Here is a 26,170-nt window from a genome sequence, read left to right on the forward strand (position 1 = left end):
ACAGAGTAGGAGACTAACACCCAAGAATAGTAGAAATAAGTACCAGGAGGCTGACTCCATGGCTTGGAGGCTGGCCTCACATTCTGGGGAGAGGGCAACTCAGAGAAGGGATCACCAAGTATAATGCGGTCGGAGGCCATGCGAGGGAAGGGTGATGCGGGCTGAATGTAAACTAGAGATTGAACACAGTGGCCACTCAACACCTTTATTGCAAACCATAACACCTAATTAGAGAGAGAGAACAAAAGGGAATACCCTGCCACAGTGGCGGGGTTGGGTGGGGGGAGATGGGATTGGGGAGGATAGGAGGGATGCTGGGTTTACTGGTGGTGGAGAATGGGCACTGGTGAAGGGATGGGTTCTCGAACTTTGCATGAGGGAAACATGAGCACAAAAATGAGTAATCTGTAACTGTACCCTCACGGTGATTCACTAATTAAAAATAAATAAAGAAAAAAAAAGATCATGCAGATTGTTGGTGGGAATGCCGACTGGTCCAGCCTTTTTGGAAAACAATGTGGGCATTCCTTAAAAACTAGATATTGAGCTCCCATATGACTCAGCAATACCACTTCTGGGAATATATCCCAGGGGTGCAAAAAAGCATCATAGAAATGACATCTGCACCTGTATATTCATTGCAGAACTGTTCACAATAGCAAGAATCTGGAAACAACCCAAGTACCTAAGAACACATGACTGGTTAAAGAAACTTCAGTATATCTACACGATGGAATACTATGTACTTGTTAGGAAAGATGAAGTTATTAAATTTGTTTATAAGTGGATGGACGTGGAGAGTATCATGTCAAGTGAAAAGATTCAGAAAGAGAGGGACAGACATACAAGGACTGCACTTATTTGCGGAATATAAAATAAAATAATATGAGACTCCATAATATGAGATCTCCAAGGCTGCTCAGATTGGGACTGGGCCTCTTCCACCCAGATCCCCCATTTTCCAGTAGCTAGGAAGTCACACCCAGAAACTGCCCCCAGCCCATGTAATCCCATCAACGGCCAACATTCAAAGACTCAAATCAAGCTCCCGGAAGAGAACAACGCAGTCTCTTGCCCCTGTGCCTGCCTGTCTCCACCAGGGCTCCTTGGAGGGGACGGGTTGCATTTCCCTCCCCACCCCAAGCAGAGCCTCGACAGTTGAAGACCTGCGGAACCCAACCACAGCCATACTCAAGGCCACTCTCCACACATTCGGACGAGCCTCACGCATGAAGGAACCGGCAGAGGAACCAAAGTATGATAGATGTTGCCAAGCAACATCTAATAGCCTAGTTCTCCCTCTTGGAGAACCTGACAAGCTACAGAAAGTCTACTGTCCACTCAGGAGAGCCTGGCAAGCTCCCTGTGGCATATTTATATCCCAAACACAGTAACAGATATATACATACCTTTTGGAGAGACCAGCAAGCTACCGAGAGTATCCTGCTCACACAGCAGAGCCTGGCAAGCTACTCGTGGTGTATTCAATATGCCAAAAACAGTAACGATAGGTCTCATTCTCCTGACCCTGAAAGAGCCTCCAGTCGAGTAAGGAGAAAGAAGAGTAAGGAGAGGCTGCTAAAATCTCTGGGCTGACTGTAACAGAGATGTTACTGGTGCCTGCTCGAGTGAATCGACAAACAACAGGATGACAGTGATACAGTGAATATGACACTAACACCCAAGGACATTAGAGACAAGGGCCAGGGCTGGAAGATTGCTCCACACTTGGAAACCTGCCTGCCTCATGAGGTGGGGGACAAGGCAGCTGGGATAGAGAAGGGATCACTAAGGCAATGATAGTTGGAGAGATTGTTCAGAATGGGAGATGTGTGCTAGAAGTAAATAAAGGACCAAACATGATGGCCTCTCAGTATCTGTATTGCAAACCATAATGCCCAAAGTAGAGAGAGAGAAACAGGGAAATTGTCTGCCATGGAGGCAGGGGGATGGTTGGGATGGGGGGCAGGGGTGGAGATACTGGGGACATTGGTGGTGGAAAATGCGCACTGGTGGAGGGGCTGGAGCAATAGCACAGCAGGTAGGGTGTTTGCCTTGCATGCGGCCGACCCAGGTTCGATTCCCAGCATCCCATATGGTCCCCTGGCACCGCCAGGAGTAATTCCTGAGTGCAGAGCCAAGAGTAACCCCTGTGCATCGCCGGGTGTGATCCAAAAAGAAAAAAAAAATGTGCACTGGTTGGGGGTGTGTTTGATCATTGTATAATTGAAACTCAAACATGAAAGCTTTAAAACTGTACCTCACGGTAAGTCAATAAGAAAGAAAGAAAAAAAGAAAGGAAAGAAAGAAAGAAAGAAAGAAAGAAAGAAAGAAAGAAAGAAAGAAAGAAAGAAAGAAAGAAAGAAAGAAAGAAAGAAAGAAAGAAAGAAAGAAAGAAAGAAAGAAAGAAAAAGAAAGAGGGGAAGAGGGGAAGAGGGGAAGAGAGAGAGAGAGAGAGAGAGAGAGAGAAAGAGAGAAAGAGAGAAAGAGAGAGAAGAGAGAAAGAGAGAAAGAAAGAAAGAAAGAAAGAAAGAAAGAAAGAAAGAAAGAAAGAAAGAAAGAAAGAAAGAAAGAAAGAAAGAAAGAAAGAAAGAAAGAAAGAAAGAAAGAAAGAAAGAAAGAAAGAGGGAGGGAGGGAGGGAGGGAGGGAGGGAGGGAGGGAGGAAGGAAGGAAGGAAGGAAGGAAGGAAGGAAGGAAGGAAGGAAGGAAGGAAGGAAGGAAGGAAGGAAGGAAGGAAGGAAGGAAGGAAGGAAGGAGAAAGAAAGATCTTGCAGAAAGCTTAAAGAAATAGCAGCCCCAAACTTTCCGGATTTGAAGACCATGTCTTCTATGAGGCACACTGAATTCCAGGAACCCAAGAAAACCACACTGAGAACCAACCAAATTTTCAGAAGGGAAAGCCCAAAAGAACATTGAAAGCATCAAGAGAGATGTGAGACACCACATAGAAAAACCCTCCCATTCCCCCGAGTCCCACCCCCTCAAAAAAAGGATTTCCAGCAGATTTCTCTTTAGAAAATGTGGCAGCCAGAATACAGTGGATTGATGAATTCAACGTGCTGAAAGAAAATAAAAAGTGTCCTGGAAAAAAGTGAGGGAGAAAGTTAGACACATTCCTAGATAAATTAAAATTGAGGGATTTTGTTTCTACTAAACCTTCCCTGCAAGAAATGATCAAGGGACTCCTCTAAGGTAATGAAAAGACATGAGACAGAAACTCAAGCCTGCATGAAGAAATAATGATCTCAGAAGCGCTGTGTATGGACATCGATAAAGGCTAATATTATCAGAACAGTGGTTTGTCACTGTGTCTTTTTTTCCCTATGCAATTTAAGAGACATCTAAAGAAATATGTACTGTAAAAGCGAGTGTTATTGTGGCTTTGGTTTGTTACTGAAAATATTGTTTTCTACAAAATTTAGGCGACTAATGTGTTTAGAGAGTACTTAGTTTATGTTTGGGGCACACAGTGTATGAAAATGGAATTTTGTCATATCCTCAACTGAAAGCAATGGGGGATGGAGTTGTAAAGGAGCATTTTGTGTGTCATTGAAATTAAGTAAGTATGAATTCAAATTACAGTCCTACAGCTTTTATTATTAAATGTGGTCCCCACAGTAACCAAAAAGAAAATAGCTATCGCATATGCACAGAAGGGAATTAAAAAGGAATCTAAACATTTTAATATTTAAAGAAATGAACCAGACCCAAAAGAGAACAATAATTCAGAAAATTAGGGGCGAAAAAGCTGTTGGACTAACAGAAAACAAGTAGCATGGCAGAAGTATGGCTCTGCCTCCTTATTAGTAATTACTTCAAATGTAAATGGATTAAAATTTCCAATTAAAAAACAGATCAACAAAATGGATTAAGACATGTGACCCACTTATGTGCTCTCTGCAAGACTCTCAAGTTAGACCCAAATACTGAAACAGATTGAGTTTTAAAGGATGTGAAAAGATTTTTCAAGCAAATGGCAACCAAAGAGAGCTGTGTCTCAGCTACAGAGTGGGTCCTTGCAAATTAAAGATTCAACATGTAAAATATAATAATTATAAATGTTTACACAATGATAATTAAAATGCATGTGGTAAAAAGAACAGTTCGGGTTAGAGAGTTCGTATAGCAGGTAGGGGCTTACTGGCACACATCCACCCTGGGCTCAATCCCAGTACCACATATCCCCCAAGCTCCTTCCAGGAGTGATCCCTCTGAGCACAGAGCCAGGAGTAAGCCCTGAACACCACCAAGTGTGGCCCCCAAACCATAAATAAATAATAAATAAATTAGGAAAAATAAACAATGAATGGAAGAAAAGTTCCTAAAATAGTAATGGAAACATACATACTTTACTTAAAAAAATAATCAGACATAATTAAGAAAAGAAATTTAAACAATACATTAGCTAGATGTATTAGACTTAATCTGAAACTACCTAACATCAGAAGTGTATACACTCTTTTCAAGTACACAAGGGACATTTCCAGGGTATACTCTCAGATCAAAAATTGAGGCTTAGTAGATTTTAAAAGATGAATTTCATAAAAAGTATCTTAACTAGCGACAGCAGAAAAAACTTATTAGTCAAGCAGAAGAAATACTGAAAAATCCACAAAATTGTGAAGATTAAAAAACACTCTTTCGAAGGGGGAGGGGAATCACAAGGGAAATTAGAACATACTTGTAAATGGAAACAAAAACACAATGCACCAAAACTTAGGGATGACATCCAACACAAAGGAGAAAACTTACATTTTCACACATTTACACATGCACACACACACACACACACACACACACACACACACCACCAGAAAGATCTTAAATCAGCAGCCTACTATAATCACCTGAGCAACAACAAAAAATCTAAACCCACAGCAGGCAGAAGAAAGAGGATAAAAAGATTAGAACAGAGATAATGAAATCAAGAACAGAAAAACACAAATGAGAAAATTAATAAAAATCAATATCTGGTCCTTTGAGGGCTCAGGGGCATGGCTCGGTGGAATGATATTTGTCTAGCAAAGATAAGGCCAAGAGTTAGATCCCAGCATCATGCAAACCGTAGAGCGGGGCTCACAGCCCTGTTGGATGCAGTCCCTAGCAGCACAGTAATAAAAATCAGTTCTCAAGAAATCAATAAAATTGACAAGTCTTTTGCTAGAAAAACTAAGAGAAACAGAATTCTCAAATGACCAAAATCAGAAAAGAAAGGGGGGAACCAGTACAGCTGGTTCTCAGCAGTGACAAGGCCTGTGCGAGAGTTGGATGAATCAGAGTGTGCCATCGGATTGGACAACCAGGATGCAATGCACAGATTCCGGGAAACACATAACCTCCCACACTACGTTTGGAAGGAAGTCTGAGTAGGTCTGTAAGAAGTAAGGGTGAGTGAAGCAATTGCCATAAATTTCTTGATGCAGAGAGCCCAGAGACCTGATGATTTCATCAGTGGATCCTACCAAACACTTCAAGAACCAATCGCAACCCTTCTCAGGCTGTTCCCGAAATTTGAAGAGGGAAAATACTTCTTATCTCATCCCAGGAGGACAGCTTCGCCTCCTTACCAAAGTCACCAAAGTCAGATAAAGACACCAGGAGAAAACAAGGCTTTATGCCTCAAATGATAGCATTTGCTGAAGAAGTCTCGGGAAAAAATTCCTGTGACCTTAAGTTATGTAAAGATTTCTTAGACACTAAAAGCACAATCCAAAATACCAAGGGGGGGGGAATGAAAATAAGTATGACTGTATCAAAATGAAATCTTCAGCTCTCCAAAAGATACTGTTAAGGGAGTAAAAGGACAAGACACAGACAGGAAGAAAATACTTTCAAGGAATTCATCTAATAAAGGGCTTGAATGTTTTAATATATAAGGGCTTTACTATTCCATGTATATTTAATAATCTAATAAAATAGGCAAGGTATTTGAGGTGACTTGTCACCTCATCAAGCAGATACTTTCGTGCCATCATATAGAAGATACATGAGTGGCAAATAAGCAGAGAAAGATGCTTCATGGCACATGGTCAATGCAGAGAAAGAAGGTAGTGAGATTTCCTCCTAGGACAAGCTGGGACTTTTAAAAAATCTGACCATCCCAAATGTGGGTAAGACACAGGCACTCATCCACTGCTGGTGGGAATATGGGTGTTTAAATGGCTGCAGCAAACAGCGTGGCAGTCACCTGTTTACCTGTCATATGAGTTCAGCTGCCCATTCTAGGTATTTAACCCCAGGAAATAAAAGCCAATGTGGCAGATACCTCACTTGCGATCTATGTGTCCACTCAGTAGATTAGTACCCAACATCCAAAACAAGAGTATGAACCAACAATGTAGCTACATCTCAAAAGTAAGTTTTGAAAAGAAAGAAAGCCAGATATTTAAATGTGTTTATAATATATATGCCAATGATACAAAATTCAAGAAGTTGCAAGCTAAAGTGAGAGCAAGCAGATTAGCACTCAGTGGCCAGGGCAGGACCGTTTTCCCAAGAGGGGAGGATTGTAAAGTGGCAGAAGGAAATATCCAACATGGATATATTCGTCATCTCTGATTATGGTGTCGAAGTCCGTGGTGTATACAAATGGCCGAGTTTAGCGAGGGGGTCTAGGGATAGCTCAGTGGCCAGCGGCTCCTGCTTGGCAAGTTTGAGGATTCAAATGGAATCCCCAGTGCCCCCCACATGCCCCCGGTGCCAGCAGCCCTGCTATCTCCATTGCAAGAGCTATAACTATAGATGTCGAGGCACCGTGGCCAGATGAGTGATGCCCCCCACCTGAAGAGGTTGCGTGTGTGGGCACTGCAGCCAAAGTGTGCGAGCCCCGGTGAATAAGTGCGTGAGGATACAGCTAAATAAGTAGGCGCGAGCTCGAGCCAGCACAACCAGTATGTGTCCGTACCCAGGCATCCCAGTAAGAAAGAAGGGCAAGGGAGAGCATTTCATCAAGTCACAACACATCCCTAAGATACAACTGCTTTATCCCATGTCAGTTGTCTTTTGGTGAAAGGTTGCTTCCACCATGCGTAAAATCCTGTAGATGCGATAGGACCCATTTCTCTAACAAAATGGCAGGATGTAACTCAAGTGGTGGAGAACATGTCTTACATGTGTGGGGCCCGGAGTTTAGTCTCTGGCACTACATGGTTCCCTGATCACTGTGGGGAGGAGCTTCTACAATAGGGACATGCATCTGTACATGAACAAAACACACAGTTAAATATTACTGGGGCTGGAGCGATAGCACAGCATGTAGGGCATTTGCCTTGCATGCGGCTGACCCGGGTTTGATTCCCAGCATCCCACATAGTCCCCCAAGCACCGCCAGTAGTTATTCCTGAGTGCAGAGCCAAGAGTTAACCCCTGTACATCACTGGGTGTGACCCAAAAAGCAATAAATAAATAAATAAATAAAAATTACTAAACAAGGAAAAAGAATTGAAAACTAATTCATTTTGCAGATCGTTTAGAGACCAAATACAGCATAAGGACCTCATTTGAATCCTAACTGAAGCCAATCCACTCCAAAAGCGTGTTCGTGAGAGTCGGCGAGAGCTGAAGTCTATCTGGATATGAGAGTTTTAAAGAATTCTTGTTTGAATGTCTAAGGCCAATCACTGCTATTGTGTGAGGAAGAAAAGTATCTTTCAAAACAAAGCAAGCAAGCATGCATAGACCCTTCCTTCACCCAGCCTTTTCACTTTCTGAAATGTGATTTTTATTCAAAGGCAAGTGTGTAGGGAGAAGAAAATTTTTCAGAGTCTGGTGGCGTATTCGATATGCCAAAAACAGTAACAACAAGTCTCACAATGGAGACGTTACTGGTGCCCGCTTGAGCAAATTGATGAACAACGGGATGACAGTGACAGTGACAGTGTAGGGTGAAGGCAGGGTAGATGCAGTGCCCCCACTCCCCCGTCTATCTTAGAACATCATGGGGCATCATGTTCTCTTCAGGCAGGGAATACTGACTTGACGGAAGTTGCCACTGACCCTTGACCCTGAGTGCTTGGCTCCGTGGTGGTGGTCTGTGTTTTGGGGCTGGTTCACACGGGTCTGTCCCCTGCTTTGAGAACATGCTACCTCCCAGACGGTGACTGTCCCCAGTGCAGGAGATCAGCTGTTGGGGGGATTTGTAGCCACCTTTAGCCCCGAGGAAAATCCATGACATTGCCCCCCAAGGCTTCCCGGTCCCCAAAGGTCACTGCAGCCAGATTGCATCTTCAGCTCATCACAGATGCATCAGGCATGTCCACTGGGTGCCCTTTCTTTCCTTTGGGGGTATTTGTGGGGCATGGGGGTAGCACTTGGATGCAAATGGCCTGAGGGTCCTCTTTCTCCTCTGTCCTTTATTCTTGTCACTCTTGCCTGGAAAGGACTCGGTCACTGTTGAAAGTCCAGGAAAAGCTTCTTTTGCCACGGTCCGTGAATGGCCCGCTCTGAGTCATCGCCCTGCCAACAGTCCACGGACACTGCTGCACCTACCCCAGGCCAGGCACCTTGGCTGGAGATAAAGGTGGTGAAACAGTGTCACCTGCCCAGAAGGATTGCATGTGGAGGTGATGAGAGGCACAGGGTGGCAAAGACTAGGTCCCCCGGTGGAAAGGACAGCCGACTCCCACTAGCGGGTGGAGTTGGTGACCGGCAGGGCCATGGAAGACTCCATCAGGCCCAGTCCCGAGAGGGCATTTGTCCAAGGTGGCGAAGGCAGAGCTGTGTCCTGCCCCGGGCACAGAGAGGAAGGAGGCTGACGATTTCGGGGGACCCTCCCTGCAGAAAGGACTAGCACGAGGGAGGGGAGGGGAAAATTTCTCTCCTCTCCACAGTTGGGACCTCCTCAGCCAGCAGCCCTGTACCCCAGGCTTGGCCCAACCCGTCATCCTCCTGGGGACAAATGTTTAAATGATGCCTTTTCTGTCCACCAGAGTCAGCCCAAGACTTGGGCTGGCTGAAAATCTGGCCCCCACCGCTGACTCTTTTTTTCCCATGAAGAAAACAGAATCTCCCTTCTGTGGGGTGTATTTTCACTAAAAGCAACTCACACTTTTAATTAAATCGTGCATGCATATAAATTGGATTAAACGAGCTAGAGCAATTTGTTTAGTGCTTTTAAATGAAAATTAATAGTTCTCCCCCTCCATTTTTTTTCTTCTTCTTCTTCCTGAAATGGCAACAACCTCTCAAAAACTGGCAAGAGACACCACCGTGTATCAAAACTTGTAACTGTCTCTGCTCCCACAATGACAGGCCCCTTCTGCTGGGAGGAAATGAGGCAGCAGATGAATAGAAATGCACGTCTGCAGATTTTTGTTGTGAATATCCTGACAAAGTCGCAGGTCCTCAAAGGGAAAATGTCGAAGCTGCCGTTTGGGGCTCTACTCCTTGACTTCCTTTACTTTTTTCTTTACTTGAAAGAATGCGTGGGACCAAGACGCGGACTGGTATCTGTGGGTCTGTGTTTGGAAGTATTTCATCGCTTCATCCTTGCCCAGTGCGCTCAGGGGTCTCACAGGGAAGGTTGTCAGAGGTTCGGTGGACAAATCTCTGAGGTGGGCAGGCAGGGGTTTGTTTCTTTCCTGCTATTTTCAGCGTTCATTTGAGGGGTGGGAGCCAGGCGGGGTGTTATTCCTGGTGCTGGTTTCGGACAGACGGGATTCAGCCCAACACACGAGGAACCCATGGCAGTGGACACAACGCCATCGCTCTTGACGGGACGGGGGCTGGAGCCCGCCTTGCTCTGAGTGTCTTGGCTCCAGTCCCAGCTGTGAGTGGTTGTTTTCCCAACACGCTGCCGCATCCTTCCTGTGGAGGCGGAATCTTGTTTGCTGTTCTCGGGCTAGCTTGTTGTTACTAGTCGGTGGAGCTTGGGCGTTGCCCTGTTTTGACAACAGTCCCTGCCGATTGCTGTTTTTAAAAATCAAACTTCCTGTCAGTTCGGTGGACGCTAATTCATCTGAGAACGGCTCAGCCCCTCTTATCTTAGTTAATGACCACCGCTTCTTCATGGTGGGCCACACCGTAGCAGGAACATGCCAGGAGCACCTAGCTCAGGCCACCTGGGAGAGATGGGGCCTAGAGGGACTCACCAATTGGGCTGCCCAGAATGTGGCCACCCCACAAGGCTGCCATCCCTCACTTGGCACATGTCCCCATCTGTGCAGACCATGGTGGACAACATGAGGGACAGTATTGAATCTGTGTTGAGGACCGTGTGGGCATCATGCAGGGGACCATCCGGGAAACTGTGTTAGGGACCATATTGAGGTCTACGTCGGGGACCGGGTTGGGGTCTGTGTTGGGTTTCATGTTGGGTTCCATGCTTGGGACAGTGTTGGAGGCCCAGTTTGGGTTTATGTTGGGGGCTGTGTTGGGTTCCATGTTGGGTTCCATGTTGGGGTCTATATTGGGGACCGTGTTGGGTTCCATGGTGGGTTCCATGTTGGGGTCTATGTTGGGGACTGTGTTGGGGTCTGTGTTAGGGACTTTGTTGGATTCCATGTTGGGGACCGTGTTGGGGTCTATATTGGGGACAGTGTTGGATTCCATGGTGGGTTCCATGTTGGGAACCTTGCTGGGGACCATGTTGTGGACCATTTGGGGACTGTGTTGGGTTCCAAGTTAGGTGCCATGTTAGGTTCCATGTTGGGGACCATGATGGGAACTGTGTTGGGGTCTATGTTAGGAACTGCATTGGGCTCCATGTTGGGGACCATGTTGGGGTCTATGCTGGGGACTTTCTTGGGTTCCATGTTGGGTTCCATGCTGAAAACAGTGCTGAGGACCCTGTTGGGGACCCTGTTGGATTCCATGTTGGGGACCCTGTTGGGGACTTTGCTGGGTATCAGGCCTGGGTCTGTTCAAGGTTCAGAGATAGCACAGTCACAGATGTGATCCCCGTAGTGTCCCCCCTCATCTGGGGACACTGTGGGGCAGTGCCTGAGGCACAGCAGAAGGAGCAAGTCTGGAAGGAAAAGATGTGGCTACAGCTTGGGCCCTCTGGAGTAGTTCTCTTCCGGGTCACAGATTTCACCGGGTCCTTGGGTCTGCACTCAGTGGAGCACATGACTCTCTAAGAGCCCGAGTCCCGCTGGGGACGGCCTCACCCTCCCGTTTTCTTGCATGTGACTGCCTTGGTGACCTCCCTCCACCCCAGCTTCTGGCGCCATCACGTGGAGCTGGGGTTCACTTGAAATCAGGGGGCACACGTAAGTTCCCGAGGGAGGACCATGCTGGGATGTATCATGGGGGCCTGTGTGGTGATGTCCGAGCAAGGTGGTGGCTCTTGGGGAAAGCACTTCTGAAATGCCAGCACTGAGCTGGAGGAGGACTTTCTGGTGGCCAGAGAGACTGGCAGGCTCAGGAAGTGGGGAGGGACCCCACTGAGAGCTCCTGTGAGACCGTGCCTGTCCCAGCAGACCCCCAGTAGCCAGACCCCACACACTTGCCTCTGACTTGCTTACTCCTGGGTCCCAGGATCCTCCTTCCATTTCTCCTTGGATGCCCCAAAGGAAAGATAGCAGAGTTGCCAGGCGGGTAGGGCACACGCTGTCCTCCCTTTAACCTTGGGGGACAGTCTCCCGGGTGTCCGATCCCGTCTCCAGCGCAAGACTGTGAGACATCTGCACCACCCCTCTGGGTCTCTCCATTGCAGTGTCGGAGTAACACCTCTGCACCGTGCAGGGTGCTCTGTCAGACACAGAAGCGAGGGAACGGAGCAGCAGCCCAGAGGCCGACCCCCGTTTCACCTCTCGCCCCCGCCCAGAGCCGGCTCACCGCAGCGCCCGTTCCTCTGGACACGGCCGGGCAGTGTCACGTAATACTCTCATCTCTATGCATGGAAAGAGAAGATCACAGTTTCTCTGGGCTCCTTTCGCCCTTTCTTGATACTTTATGATGTTATTTCCGAACGGCTCCCGCCCCCCACCTGTTTGTGGCATCTCGGATTAAATTGCCTCGTAAAGATAACGGCCCAGCCAAAAGCCTGCTCCTCTTCCCCTTTGGACAGCCTTGGGGAGGGGAAAGGTGTTTATGGCTCCTGGTTCCCTCACAGCCACTTGCATTTTAAACTCGGAGGCTTATTTGTCACCATCACTCTTACCCGGCCACTGGCTTTGCTGGGTGGACGGCTCTGCGGCACGCCCAGATGGCCTCCCCTCACTGTGCCTGTCTCTGGAATTGGTCTTTTGATTCTCTGTTGCCCAGTGAACAAAGAGAGAATTCGGTGCCTCGTGATAAGGGATTGCGGTAGGGGTCTGAGATAAGGGGTGGGAGGTGAAACTAATAATTTTACTTAGGGCAGCAACAAGACCAAGTGCTGGGTCTTTTGCACTTTAAGAGATACGAGAGCGAGAGTTAATATTATATAAGCTCAGCATGTTACTTTAATCTAGGGCTCACGCGGATGTTTATTCATCAAATAGAATGGGTGTAATCTGTATTCATGGGCAATTCTCTAGGCCAGTCTGAAAAACCATTCCCTTCCACGTTTCGAATGTGATGGGGAGAAAAATGTTTCTAAGAGAGCTGGAGGTAAGCATGTTGAATTCCCCGAGCGGTTGTTTTAAACTCCAATAATTTTCCCCCCACCCCCCAATCATGAGAAGCTTCTGGGCTGGGAAGCCATGCAAGCATTCCTTTTCAAATTCTTTGCAAAGGTGGAGGAGGTGGCGGGCGGGGGCGGGGGGGGTGCTTCTAGGATCACCTCGTTCTGATTCCTCCTTGTCTAGCTCAATCTGAGGCATGAAAAAATCAGTTGCTGCAAGGGGCCGGGGTGGGGGCTGCCTTGGTTCCAGCGCTCAGACCTCCCTTAACAGTGGCCACCGCAGGACCAGCAACACAACCCCCTGAGGGAACTGTCGTCTGAGGTCCTTGCTTGGGTCCTGCCCCCTTGCTCCAGTCTCCGTCAGCCCCTGCCCTCACTGCAGGGATCCTGCTCTCCAGTTACCCGGCACCCACCCACGGTCACGGTTCGCCTAACCCCCCTCTACTCCCTGTGGAGTGGGGAAGGAGCAGAAAGAGCCCAGATAGTTCCACCGGCTCGTCGGTACGTGAGAAGATAGGGCCTGGCACTCAGGTGCCCGGAGAGTGCAGTGCCCCCTGCCCTGCCTCTGCCCGCCTCTTCTCCTTCCTCTCATCCCCACCCCCGACCAGAACCAGGCTGCCGTGTCTCTGTTGGATTCTCTGCCCAATTAGTGTGACTCTGTCTGACGCGTCATGAGAGGCACAGAGCCAACACGGGACCCACGTTTCTGGAATACGAGGAGGGGGCCAAATAAGAATGCAGAGTCCGATTTAACAAGGTGCAAAAGACACCAAGGGGCATTTTACTTTAGCAGTTTTACTGGAGACATTTCATCGATGTGAACAAGGTCACAAAAAAGGATATTTCATGACACTGGCCCTTAGGGGAAAGGCAGCTGGGAAGTCAGGAAAGGTGTTTCTCTACCGCTCTCCAGATGGCTAAATAATGGATAACGACACTCTGTGGCAGAGAACGTGGACCAGCCCTAACTGCAGGAGGGCCCGTCAGGGATGTAATTTTTTTGGTTGTACAATTAAGCAAGCAACGGCCCCACAAGCAGCAGAAGCCCCAGGGAGATGGAAACTTGTGGGCACACAGAAACCTGTGCACAGATGTTCACCATGCCTCTGTTAATAATAGCTGAGACCCAGGAACAACCCAGGAGTCCTTCTGGGCTGAGGGGGTAAAACTGTAGTACAGCCTCACTACAGAAGCATCCGGCCAGTAAGATAAGCAAAGGGGACACTCCACAATTGTGACGCCTCTCCAGAGAGCAATGCAGAGTAGAAAGGGAAGAAAGAAACCCTAAAATATTCCAGTGTGGATGATTCCATGTGGATATCATTTTGTTTGTTTGTTTTTGGGCCACACTCAGTGATGCTCAGGGATTTGTCCTGGCTCTGCACTCAGGAATTACTCCTGGCTGTGCTCGGGGACCATATGGGATGCCGAGGATTGAACCTGGGTTGGCTGCATGCAAGGCAAGCTCCCTCCCCGCTGTTTTATTGCTCCAACCCCAGGATAATAACATTCTTGAAAGGCCAGTTGTCTACCTGTGAGAACAGACTAGTTGTTGTGTGAGGTTGGCAAAGGGACTAGGGGGAACAACAGGAAAAAGCGGATATGGTCGTTCCAGGACAGGAGGGTGCTTAGGGGTGAGAGACCAGGTGCAGGCTTGGATGAGGTGGTGGGGATGTGAAATCTACACACACAGTAGAGTTTTATGCAACAAAGAGTGTGCACACTTGATTGAATGTGTGGCCAAAGAAAAGGTATGATCTGAGTTACTTGTGCGGATTCTCTCTATGGCACAGTTGTCGCAGTTGTGACATTGTTGTATCAGAGAGCTCCAGATGATAGCAGTGGGGCACACTGGGTAAAAGGCCCACAGGATTTCTGTGTACTGTTTCTTTCAATTGCATCTATGTTCACCATTACTTAAAAATTAAAAAAAACTTTAGTTTGGGCCAGAGAACTAGTACAGTGGGTAGGGTGCTTGCCTTGCATGTGGAAGATCCAGATTCTATTCCTGGCACCCGATATGGTCCCCTGACCCACACCAGGAGTGATCACTGAGCCCAGAGCCAGGAGCATGTAGCCCTGAGCACCACCAGGTATAGCCAAACAACCAATAAAAAGTGTAATTAAAAAAATGAAAAACTATAGGCCGGAGTGATAGTACAGTGAGCAGAGCATTTGCCTTGCATGCAGTCGACCCACCATCCCGTATGGTCCATCCCCCAAGAGTTGCCAGCAGTAATTCCTGAGTACAGAGTCAGAAGTATACCCTGAACATCATGGTGTAACCCTTAAAGCCAAACTAAATAATAAAAACTGAAAACTAAATAAAGAAAGCAAAAGCATGTTTCATTGATGTCAGGAAGAAAGGGTGGCCTGTGGGCCTTTCACCATAGCAATCCTCTGGTGCCAGTGGTCTTCACATACTGTCCCACCATTCTCAAGAACTCCAGGGATGGGCATACATGCATATCTCCCTCTTGCAGGTAAAAGGAAACTGAAGCCTCAACAGGTGGCCCATTTTTGCAGGAGCAAAAGGTAAACATCCCCCACTTCTTAGAATGCAAAATTTGTGCTCGGGTCATCTTTGCCCCAGGAGACCCCCTCTCCCAAGTATACCTGCTTGTCTCTGCAAACTGCTGTTATGGTACCCCTCAGTCCCAACTTGCCACTGTCCAAGTGACAGCCCCAGCATTTCATACATCAGGACCTGCATCCTCCTGCATCTTCCAAGTGGGAAGCAAAGACTCATGCAGCATTTGATACCCAAGTCAGGCTCCTTTGCCCAGCAGAGCAGAGGAAGATGCTTGCACAAAACAGTGAGAAGCCCAGTCCAGTGGGAGATAAAACAGGAAAGCATCCCTGCAGCACAGAGGGCACAAACTCCAACCAGTTGATCATATGCATCCGTGTGAACATTTCTGATGATAAGCCTGTCCAGAGACAGTTGGTCCTGGGGGAGATGTATGAGTTATTGATTGTCAGAAGGGAAAATAAATCTGAAGAGGACAAAGCCATTTAAGGATAGATTTTTTTCCCAAAAAAATGAATGAAAGTGGTAGTTTCCAGGGATGGATAGGAACATGATGGAAAGAATGAGGAAATGGGACAAGAGGAGAAGCTAGGACAGGGGACTCTACTCAGAGGGAACCTCCTTTTTTTTTTTTACAAGTCTGACTTCTAGGGGCATGGGATGACACGCCCCAAAAATGAAATAACTGCTTGAAGTCAACCAGGCTGTGAGAAGAGCCCAAGACAAAATACCAACAGGGTGTCACTCTTACAAATGACTCCAGAATGGGTGGAGGCATTAGGAGAGAAAAAGAACCCATCCCGGCCCTTTGGAGAGCAGCCCGGTCCAGAGGATAAGGATGAAAGGACGTGCAGAGTGAACACCGTTCTAGCGTAAGCAGAGGTGTTTTCCTGCAGAGCACAGGTGAGCAGGCTTTGGAACGCCTCCATAAATACTGTGATCAAGCCCAGGAGTAAATCACTGTGGACAGCGGAGCCTGGGGCCTCGCTGTTTGAAGAACAGTTATAAATAAGGGAAGGCGGGGAGGCTAGACTGAACGCTTGTTGGTCGGAATTGGGCTGTGAATTCGTGGTGTTTATTGTAAATGTAGATGCATACACATGGGACTCCCCTCCATTCTCACCTCTAAGAGGGGCCTAGGAACCACATGACCCCAATAGCAATAAGTACAGACTGACATTCCTCATTGCTGTTCTCCGGTAAAGAAACCTGGGACCCTGTGGAGAAGTGATCAATATCAGAACTGTGGCAGGGACAATACAAGACCAGCCTGGACAGGGCATGACGCCAGGACAGAAAGGAAGCATTTCATCAGTGATGGAAGGATGCCAGAAATACCCCAACCAACCTAATGGATTGGGCAAATTTGCAATTATTTACAGAACAAAGTAAATAACGATAATGGATTATGCCCCCATGGGACAAAGCAAGGCTCTGTTGCTATTAATAAATAATTGAACGATTAACAAAATGCAGGACAGAAGCTAGTTCTTCCCGAAAGTAGAACGCTAATGAATAAATACTATAGGAGGAATGTTGGAGGTAGAGAATCCGTCTTTGGCAAGCATCGTAGTAATGATTCTGCGATTACCAGAATTATCAACTGATGCTAAAATTAGTGGGCAAGAGCGTGGTGGTAAGTAGGATCTCTGCAGTCTCAGAGCACTTTCCCACAAAGATAAATGTTCATTACCATCACACAGGGAGGAATTAATAACTTCACAGCCAAGATATCTGGCCAATACCTCCTCAAGGAAGTATCCAAGCTTCAGATGGGCAAGTCCAGCATCCGGGTGGATGAATCCTCCCAAGTTACCCCCCAATGCTCAGAAAAGGGCACCGCATCAGTTCTCAGGTTAGGGACATAAGCTCAGTCTAACAGGAGAGCATGCACATCCAACAGCGGAGCTACTGCCAAGTAGCTGGCAGTAGGAGTCCTGACCTGACCCAGCACCAAGAATTGGGTAACTGTCCCAGTTAGAGGACAGGCAGGACCTGTATGCTATGTGGCATCCGAATTGAACCCTAGATCAGGAAAAGGTCCTTGTGGAACAGTAGGAGATGGAAGAGGCAGGTCTGAGCCAGAGTGATGGTACAGCAGGCAGAGTGCTTGTCTTGCTTGCAGCCTACCGGGGCTCAATCCCCAACACCCTATATGGTTTTCTGAGCCCAAACTGTATTGATCCTTGAGTATAGAGTGCATACTAAATCCAAAGCACAGCCAGGTGTGTCCCCCACACCAAAAAAAAAAAAAAAAGAAAGAAAAAAGAGAAAAGAGTCAGGCCTCCCAATTGGTGGATAGTATTGATTGAAGAGTCAAGTCTCCCCATTGGTGGGATAGTTTTGTTGTGAAGAAGCGGGTCTTCTCATTGGTTGGTAATGTTGACGTGAAGAGTCAGATATGCCCATTGGTGAATACTGTTGATGTCAATGTTCTTTGGATCATTGTTCCCAGTTCAAGAAGATGCCACCATTACCAGGTGTGGAGTGAATGATCATACAAAATCCTATGTTGTTTTTGTAATATAACTTACAATTTGATTATTTCAGAGCCATAAGTTACAGTAAAATCACAAAAGAACCCAAAAATAGAGGGGACTGGAGCATAAAGCTGAGTAAGTTAAGTATTTTCTGCTGTGACTCCCCGTTGAAATCCTAATCTAAATCAATGTTTCTCAATCTTTTTCCCACCATGGCCCCTTCCGACCTTACTTCCTTCTTACATGTCTTTCATGCAGCCGTGAGGATATGAGAGATAGTATTTGTAAAGCCTTTCGCACAGTTGCCAGCACTTTGCTGGTACTCAGTAGAGTAGCAGTCCAATATACAGTGCACACATAAAATGTAACTTGGAGAATAGAGATAGTATAGCAGGGAAGAAGGCACTTGCCTTGCATGCAGCTGACCCGAGTGCAATCCCCAGCATCTCATGGTCCCCAGAGCATCGCCAGCAGTGATCCCTGAGTGCAGAGGCAGGAGTAAACCCTGAGCATAGCAGGATGTGCCCCCAAATAAGAGAAGACAAGAAAGCAGAGGAGGGGAGGAGAGGGGTGAGGGAGAGGGGACTGGCAAAGTTAAGTATTTTCTGCCGTTACTCCCCCCACACACACCTGGCTGGTTCCCAAGAGTAGCAGCAGCATTCCCTGCTGGTTTGAAAGCGTGTCCCACGGTTGCCACGTGACCACTGCTGCTCGCTGAAGACCAGTTTCCACATTTCTGAAAGCAGGGGGTGATTTAACTTCCCGTCGGATAGGAGGACTAGGAAGCTTTGTATAATGATTTTGTTTGTTTGTTTCCATCTGGGTGCCACTCCTGGGAATATTCAGGAAACAGAGCGGTGGTAGGGATGGAAGCTGGCCTCCTGCTTGCCCAGCATATGCTCTGGCCCGTCTGAGCCATCATCCAGGCCCCTTGGAATATTTTTTCCTTCTGTCCCGGAGATAACTGAGGGGGTCCCCCTGCCTGGGATTAGAGATGCTATTCGAACCCTTCATCTTAGGTGCCAAGATTTTGCTGCGGTGCCATGTTTGGTTTTCTATGTGATAATTCTGGGGAAGCCATGCGCACCAGAGAGAAACATGTACAATGCATCTATCCTTCCAGCCTTTGGAGTGACCTGGAGAAATGACATTCGGCCATCTCCCATCCAGGGTGGTGGTCAGGAGTGGTGGTGACTCTGCCAGTCATTCTAGCAGCTAAAGTGATGGGGGGCTGATTGCTCTGGTTTCACTGTGGGTAGCAGGGGACCAGAGGGCAAGAAGGGCAGAGGTGCTAGTCGGTCTTGATATGGTCGCAGTGGATGGTATTGGGAGGGTGATGGCAATAGCCTTACTCATAAGTGCCAGGTGGTGGCTGTGCGCTTGGTGTGGTGGGATGGGGATCATACCATTGGCCATTCTTGGTACTGATCATGATTCCATGGTGGTGGCAGTGTCAGTGATACACAAGTAGAGGGGGATCCCCATAAGTTAGATCACTGCTGATATCAAGGAGGGAGGTTATGTGTTTGAAGCTCCCCACCCCCAACAGGTGATCTCAAAGACCCCACAAGCTATAATACACGTTCCTAGACCTGGTGGCAGTGCCTCTGAGTGACGGCAGCCTGGTCTCCCTAAATAATTATGGGGGGGAGGGCCACATCAAGAAGTGCTCCTGGCTCTCCTGGTGTAAGCTCCAGGGACCTTATGTGGAGTTAGTGTGCAAAGCAAGTGTCTTCCCCTCTATACCATCGCTCCACCAGCACCTCTGAAATAACTCACTGCTGGAGGTGTCTGAGTATTTCACAATATGGGTCCCCCCAACACTCATTTGGCAGAAGGTTCCACAAAGGCTGAAACTCTGAACTTCTGTCCCCAAAGTCTTGGGCACAGCCACCCCTTCGCAGTGCTCAGAGGCTCTATAGGCTGCAGGAGAAGGTGTTTTGCTCTGCTCCTCTCTGCACCCTCCCCAGCCCTGTACTTCCCAGCCTCACTTTATCACTGAAGCCTTTTTCTTTTTTTTTTGCTTTTTTTTTTTTTTTTTGCTTTTTGGGCCACACCTGGCGATGCACAGGGGTTACTCCTGGCTCTGCACTCAGGAACCACCCCTGGCCGTGCTCAGGGGACCATATGGGATGCTGGGATTTGAACCCGGGTCGGCCGCGTGCAAGGCAAACGCCCTACCCGCTGTGCTATCTCTCCAGCTCCTGAAGCTTTTTTCTTGAGGGATGCTGGTAGGTGCCTATTACCCATAATACAGCACCACCAGAAAAACACTAATCTAAGCAAACACTGGAAATGAAAAGGACACCAAAACTTTTGCAGAAATGTTCCCACGGAGGGACTAATTTTTTAATGCAGGGGGGGAGAACGGTTAGTTAGCATTAGATTCGTTTTTCTTGCAGCTCCAAATTATGTGTAATATTGCCAATGGAGAAGATCATCTACAATTTACATAATCAGAATTGACCCATGAATACATTAGACATGTAAATTAAGAGTATTATTAGAAACAAACTTCAAAAATGAAATTGCATTAGACTCAATAAAACATTTACGACCTAGGAAACCCATATCCTTTTTTTCACTAGGCAATATTTTTTTTTTGGCTGAGATATAATTGACTTTATCTTTTATTTCATTCTCATAAAATTGGTAATTTGGTGATTATTTTTTAAAAAGTAGTCGTTGTTTACTTTAAAGCCTGGTGCTGGGTGAGTAACACAATCTTGGGAAGCTGAGAGGGCTCATGTGGGCTCTGAGGACCCTGGATCCCCCTAGTATGTGAGAATCAGCTGGGGTGATGGGAAAACGGAAGTCTGTGAAACTAGGATGGCACCCAGGACAGATGTCGTCGGCACCATGGCAGAGAGCAGGTGTAAACACAGGCGGGACACACATTTTTGTTTGACAGAGCTGGGGACCAAACCCAGGCTCTCGACATGCAAGACACATTCTCTGTCCCTGAGCCAGCTTCCTGCCCTGGAACATGCATTTATTACAGTGACGTCACTGCAGGCTTCAGGGTGAGAAATCCCTCACTGCTTAGACACCATCCCCAGCCACATCCCTTTGAGATGCAAATCCAGAGCTCCTTGGAGATGGAGATGAGGAGAGGGAAGCTCCCCCAAAGGGAGATGCTGCAGGGGAATCTAAAGGTCGGGATAAGGCCAGAGTTCCCCCTGACCGCGCCCAGGTTGACTTATATGTACACAGAGAACAAGCAAACCAAGATACTTTGGGAAAATTATAGAGCATCTTCTTCCAAAAGCCACCCTGCCTTTTTCCACTCTGGAGAAACCCTTGTTTCCCTCTGGACCATGTGTATTTCTCTCTCTCCCTCCCTCCTCCCCTCCTCTGCCTCTCTTTCCCTCCCTTGTCTCACTTCTCTCTCTCCCCTCCCTCCCCCAGACTCGCTTTCTCTCCTCACACACATTTCTCTAGGTTTATTTCTTTGAATAAAACTATTATTCTTCACTTACAACAGTAACAGCTCTGTCCCTGGGGCTGGAGAGAGAAGACAGGCGTGAAGGTTCTTGTCTTGCATACAGTCAACCCCAGTTCTACCCCTGGCACCAAACATGGTCCTTTGAGCACCCCCAGGAGTGATCCCTGAGCACAGAGTCAAAAATAAACTCTGAACACCACCAAGTATGGCCCAAACACTCTTACACACACACACACACACACACACACACACACACACACACACACACACATACACACCAATATTCTCTTCCTTTTGTCTCCCCATGTGGAAATTTCCCACTGCAGACTGCTTATTCCCACAGGAATTTGCAGAGCTGTGTGGTCCGAGGGGTGGGCTAGTATATGGGCTCGCAGGCTAGTAACCACAACCCCTAGTGCCATGTCTGACAATGGTCAAGGTCAAAGTCCTCAGCCCCACTCTCGTGCTTAAGAGTTAGGAACTGGCTTTCTGGTTCCTACACTGATCCTGCCCCCTTCCCTGAGTAATTGTTAGTCTTAACACGAAGAATGTTTAAAAAAAAAAAAAAAGACCGCTAAGCAGTTTAAGTTTTATCCATAAAATTAAGCCCTGTGTTTTACCATAGCATTTAACTCCATGACCTATTTTATTGAACCCCTTAGCTGATCTCGGACAGTTTCCTGGAGCGTAAATTACCATGAAGGTAAATTGAAAATGTATCGAGAAATGGGCCTGGATATTAGTGCACAATCAAGCAACCATCAAGCTCTCAGCTGTTCTGCAGAGCTTTTTTTTTAATTTTTTTCCTTTTTAAAAAAGTCTCTTTGCGGCACAGTCAGAGCCGACAGAATTGATTTGATTGACAATTCTTCACTTTCTTAGGCTGCCTTCTGCCCTCTGCCTTCTACATGACTCAGTTTAAATGTTCTATTCAATTCATTCCAGAAAATCTGCCTGCATGACTCAGAGCGTCTCCCGGCTTCCCCCTGCGCCTCGCCCCGTCCCCCACCCCCGCTGGCCACCTTGTGTTGTCTCCCCGGCTTCCCCAGAAATGCACCCGTGTGATGTAGATACAGTGGCCAGGCTCCCACTGCCTCTATACAGAGTCCAGGGGGCTGCTGCACTGCCTCGCTGCCCAGAGGATGAATCGGTGTGCTCCCTCCAGCCTGAAGGGGAAGCAACGTGGTGCTGGTCGTGAGAGTGCCAGAGCTCAGGGTCAGTCCAGATGCTTCTGAGAGCTCAGAGATGCGTTTGCCCCTGTGTTGTCTGTTTCCTCTGTGAGCACATGTGATCCAGGCGATAGGGTGGGAGGGGTCTGGGGCACAGTCAGGCACAGCCCTGCCCCATCCCTGACTCTTGTGTCTTCCACAAGAAGGATTTCCTGGGGCTGGAGTGATAGCACAGTGGGGAGGGCATTTGCCTTGCACGCAGCCAACCCGGGTTCAAGTCCCAGCATACCATACGGTCCCCTGAGCACTGCCAGGAGTGATTCCTGAGTGCAGAGTCAGGAGTAACCGCTGAGCATCGCTGGGTGTGACCCAAAAAAGAAAAAAAAAGTTTTTTCTGGAGAGTGGGAGAGTGGGAAATTCTGAAAGCAAGCATTTAGTGTAAAAAATCGATGAGGCAAATACTTTATCCTTAACCATTTGGGGTTAATGTGTTGGTGCGGACCCTACAATTTGTGTTAATCAAACCACAGTCAAGTGTGAGCCACTGGTGGTACAGATTGGTGTCAGCCTTTGACTTATGTGTGTCAGTGGTTGAGTTTCGTGCATGGAACATTACAGCATCACAGTGCCCACTTCCCCCCACCATTGTCCCTGTGTCCCCCCCACACACACACTTAGCCTATCCCTCCCCGTGGCAAGCTTCCTACTGAAAAACACGTCTCAGTTTTTGTTGTCTTTGCGCATTTGTGATTTCCCTTCTTCATTTCTTTATGTCCCACATAGGACAGATTATTCCATGCCTATCTCCCTCCTTGTAACCTCACTCAGCATAACACTCTCCAGATCCATTCATGGAGCAGTGCATTTTGCAGGATTTCCTCTTCCCTTATAGCTGAGTACTCTTCCATTGTGTATATGCACCAGTTTCTTTATCCAGTCATCTTTTCTTCGACATGGGTTGTTTCCAGGTTGGAGCCATTTTGACTAGTGCAGCAATGAACCAAGGTCTGTAAATGTCTTTTCTGATCAATTTTTGGGCCCTTGGGGCAGATGCCAAGGGTACAATTGCTGGGTCTTATGGAAGCCCAGTTCTTAAATTTTTTTGAGCAAAAACAGTGTGTTACTGGAATAAGGTCAGACTCTCCAGACAATTGAATAAAATTGAGGGTCCAGAGGCAGATTCTCACATATATGGACAGTTAATCTTCAATAAAGAAGTAAAAAGTATGAAGTGGAGTCAGAAAAGCCTCTTCAACAACTGTTATTGTTTGGTTACATTCTAAAAAGTGAATTCAGACTCTTTCTAACACCATGCACCAAAATCAAATTAAAATGGACTAAAGGCCTCTGCATCATAGTTATATTGAGGAAAAGTTTGCTAGAAGACTTTGTGACATTGGATCCAGAGAGCTTCAATGATTTGGTGCCATTGGCCAAGCAAACAGAAGCAAAGATAAACAAATGGAACTATGCCAAACTAAGAAACGTCTGCAAACAATAACCAGAGAATAAAATACACCACACAGACTGGGGGAGAATATTTTTCCAGCATTCATCTGATAAAGGGTTTATGTCCAAGATTTATAAAGCACTGGTAGAACTTTACTAGATTAAAAAAAAAAAACTATATCCCCAAACTGGGGTTGGCGGGGTGGGGTTGGCAGATAATGAATAGAAATGTTCTCAGAGAGGGCATACAGGTGGCCAGAAAGTCTATGAAAAAATGCTCCACATCAACTGTCATCGGGCAAATCGAAACGACACTGAGAGATCATCTCACACCAGTGTGACCAACACACATCACCGAGAACAAACACAACCAGTGTTGAAGTGGATGGGAGGAAAGGTTGCTGCTGTGTCATGTACCTCACCTGGCACTGAGGACCTTTGCACTTGGAGAGAGCAGAACATTCTGGAGAGAAAGATGAGCGCACCAGCCGGTGGGCAGGAGGTGCCAGTGCCAGCCAGGCAGAAGAGAAGCCTCGTGACCCAGCGCCCAAGGCTGCTATGGAGCCGGGGAGAGAGATGCAGCCATCGGGGGGAGGCCCCGCCAGCCCCGTGGGTACAGAGCAGAGCGCCCCGACTCTCCCCCGGGGTCCCGCGCCCGGCTCCCACCATCCAGACGAGGACCCGGCCGCCTGCTCCTGGCCGCAGAGCAGTACGTGAGTGCTCAGAGCCGTCTGGCTGGAGAAACCAATAAACAGGAAAGCAAAACTTGTTTAATCAGCTGGAAATCTGACAAGGAGAATCAAAAGGGGGCCAAAATGAGCCCCCCACCCTCCACCCTCCCGCCCCTGCCAGCCCTCCAAACAGCCTCAGCCAGACCCTGATCTCAGACTCAGCACGGAGCCTGCCGAGTTTAATTACAGTGAGCCCTCTGGAAAGCCGAGCAGACCTTTCCAGGTGAGGCCTGGCCTCCCCCCACCCCCCTCCTCGCTCCCCTGCTGGCCGTCTCTCCCGCCAAAGGCGGCTTGGCCTTGTTGGCTCAGCCCTTAGCATCACGTCTGACAGTTGCTTCGGACATTCCAGAGAGACAGCCCCGGGGCTAAGACCCTCACCTTGCACACAAGTTCAGGCCCTAGCATGGCTCGTGTTCCCTCCACCCCACCATGGAACCGGGAATAGCCCCTCACCACCACCCAATATGAGCTTAGAGAAAGAAAAAGATATTGAGGCTGGGGATAAGGCTCCCAATGCAGGTAAATCATGTGCCTGGCATGCGTGAGCCTCTGAGTTTGATCCCTGGCATCCAGGCTCCATGAGCACTGCTGGGTAATATTCCTATAACAGCAGCACCACCACTGAGGGTGTAGGACTGGGGATGTGGCTCATGGGTAAGGCGCCTGCCTTTCACACGTGAGGCCCTGAGTTCACTCCCCACTGCTGCTGGAAGGACAGACAATAGCACTGTCACTATCATCCCGCTGTTCATTGATTTGCTCGAGTGGGCACCAGTAATGTCTCCATCGTGAGACTTGTTACTGTTTTTGGCATATCGAATATGCCACGGGTAGCTTGCCATGCCCTGCCGTGCGGGCGAGATACTCTTGGTAACTTGCTGGGCTCTCCGAGAGGGACTGAGGGAAGAATCAAACCTGGATCGGCCACGTGCAAGGCAAATGCCCTACCCGCTGTGCTATCCCTCCAGTCCATATATGTGTGTATATATATGTATATATATATATATATATATATATATATATTTTCACTTGTTTCCCAGGCTGCTTTTCAGTCAGCACAACCACAGAAAGAAGAAACTAGACACAAGGGCCCCAGAAGCCAGAGGCCTGGACCGTTCCTACCCAGAGGGGGTCCCACAGAAGCCCCCGGCTGGAGTCAGCCCCAGGAGGAGGCAAACCCTGAGCCCATCTGGGCTAAAGGGCGGCCAACGCTTAGCATTGCCAGAACACGCTCTCACTTGTTTTGTTTGGGGGCTTGGGGGAGGGGTTGGTTACTCTTGGCAGTGCTCAGGGGTTGCTCCCAGCTCTGTGCTCTGGGGACCAAGCAGTGCCAGGACACAGACCTGGGGCTCCCAGGAGCTGGAGTTCTTGCCTGCTGGTGGAGACCAGTTCCCATGTGGGAACGCTGCTAAGCCCTGCTGCTTGCTCGGGGAGGCCAGGCGAACAGCCTCTTAAGCTCCTGTACCCTGACATCGAGGAGGTAGGTCGTAGAGGGGAGGTCTCATTCATTCAGTCCTGCAAGGGGGCCACAGAATCTCAGCCCCACCCCAGAAAAGCCTGTAGCGGGGTGGGCTCCACATGGACAGAGGGGTGCTACCCGCGGTGCTCTCGGCCCTCTGCCGTCTAGCCTCACCTCCTGAACTGGGACCCCACGAGGGATGGTGAGAAACGTGGCACAGCACCACTGCACTGGCCAGTCCCACACCGACACTGCATGCCAGGCCCGCCCCTTCCTGGCCCCGTAGCCATGGGGGGCAGCGTCCCCTTCTGGAATGGTCATTTCTCTCCCAGCTCTTCCTACGGCCTCACAGACCAGCCCTC

At 48.1% G+C, this 26,170-nt stretch overlaps 1 protein-coding gene across 8 annotated transcripts in view; it reads left to right on the forward strand.

Moving 5' to 3' along the window:
• The window catches only part of NMNAT3 (nicotinamide nucleotide adenylyltransferase 3), a 99,354-nt gene that overhangs the window by 44,529 nt on the left and 28,655 nt on the right, over positions 1 to 26,170 (forward strand). The gene's annotated exons all lie outside the window — the stretch shown is intronic.

This window comes from Sorex araneus, chromosome 2 (assembly GCF_027595985.1).
Source record: "Sorex araneus isolate mSorAra2 chromosome 2, mSorAra2.pri, whole genome shotgun sequence".
Lineage (NCBI taxonomy): Eukaryota > Metazoa > Chordata > Mammalia > Eulipotyphla > Soricidae > Sorex > Sorex araneus.